A 1,858-nucleotide genomic window follows, 5' to 3' on the forward strand; every position below is an offset into this window, starting at 1 on the left:
TTGCACATAATAGTTTTGCAGTTTCATATGCAATTATCTTTTTATTTATGCTATGGAAATGCTTGTTTTATTCCATAGATTAAAAATAAAATAAATTTTTAAAAGTCCAATTCATGCTCGAGTCAAAACACTGCTCCATGATGTCATTGGTCCTCTTTGAAAATAAATGACAATCAATAGCAAGAAGCATCTTGAGGACAGAGTATGATTAATTTTTGCCCTCGTCTCTCCAGTACTTAGCGCAACAGCTGGAGGGCTTGCTAAATGTGTAAGGATTTATTCCTTGCAGAGAATATCCTTGCTAAGGTGAGAACACAATGACTAGTCAGGGCCTGATCTGAAAAGAAAACAAAAGCTGTATCATGGGCTTGCTGGCTTCACCCCAACTCTTACTTTAGTGGGTTGTTTTTCTGGAAACATAACGACACATAGTTCTTCAAGATCTACTTGCATAATGAACCATATTATAATGAACTTCCACTGTGTCTGTACAGTTATTACTATTGTTGTGGTTGTTGAAAAAAGGGCATAGACTACTTCTTATCTCCACAGAGAACCAGAGGACATAGGCTTAGATTATAGCAAGGAGGTCGACTCCTATAAAAGGTGTAGTAGTTTTGCTGGTGGAGAAAAAGAGCAAGTAGTTGTGGGATGCTGATCCTTATACTTCAACGGTTCCATGACCTAAGGTGAATGTTCCCCTCCACCAGTACAGATTGCAGTCTTTCTGTGCTTTCTCATCATATGTATGTCTTCCCATCAACCCTTCCCAGATATTTCCCATGACTGAGGTGGGGGTGGGTGGGAGGGAACTCTCTGGGGAGTAGCTATAGCCCTTCCTCTATTCCTTAGCTATTTAAAAAAATGAAAGGAGGAGTTGGTTAGGGAAAGCCTGCCACTTGTCTTAGACAGTTAGGGCCTCCAGGAAAGGAGCTGGATCTGATTACTTTTTGAGACCCCTTTTCGGTCTGGGATTTTGGTTTTATGATTCTGAGGACATAGAATCCTTTGTAGAAATGCAGTAAATGTTAACTGATGTTGAGTTGAAACAGCAAAACAGCGTCCTAGCCTATAGGCCTCCAAAGACTGTTTTTCTCTAGCTATTTCACGAAAGACAACTGACAGAAGCAATGAAAACACGCAGTCTGACTTTCCTTTCTTTTCTTGTTTTAAGTTTTTATTAGTTTCATTGATGCCTTTCATTTGTTTTTAAACAACAGAGTCATTTATTGTTATATGCTCCCTTGCCTCTTCATTCACTTCTCCCTCATAACAAAGAAGAACAATTTATCAAAACCGACTGAATGGGCAGCTTTGCCTGTGAGGCAGCTTGGTTCCAGCTCCACCACTTATGACCTTTGTGACCTTGGAGAAATTGCTTAACCTCCATGTGCCTTGGCTTCCTGATCTATAAAATTAGAGCATGGACTTAATTATTTCTATGATAATTATTAATTATTATCATTATTCCTCTTATTTTCCTATTATAATTATTCCTATGATGGTGAATGCTATCTTCTATGTCCACCTTTACTGTACTAAAAGGACAGAAATGTGCCCATCTGTTGCCTGGGACAATACTGGACACTGAAAGTGACCAGAATTCATCATGTTGGGGACTTCTGGTGGCACATGGCCCAGTCCCTTCTGCCTTATCCTTTCTCCACTACTTGGGACAACCTTACCAGCTTAATACCTAGTTACTGGCTTTTGGAGAACAGTTTCCCAAGGGCCTCCAGTGGAGCACTGGTTCTTCGGGCTAGCCCTAGACAAAGCTTAGAAATAGTTTTCTTCCGCTCTCCCTTAACTCCCAGGCCTTTTCTCCAAAGACCTCAAATACCAAGAATCCTCGTCCTAT

This window comes from Phascolarctos cinereus, unplaced genomic scaffold (assembly GCF_003287225.1).
Source record: "Phascolarctos cinereus isolate Bilbo 61053 unplaced genomic scaffold, phaCin_HiC Scaffold_9;HRSCAF=440, whole genome shotgun sequence".
NCBI lineage: Eukaryota > Metazoa > Chordata > Mammalia > Diprotodontia > Phascolarctidae > Phascolarctos > Phascolarctos cinereus.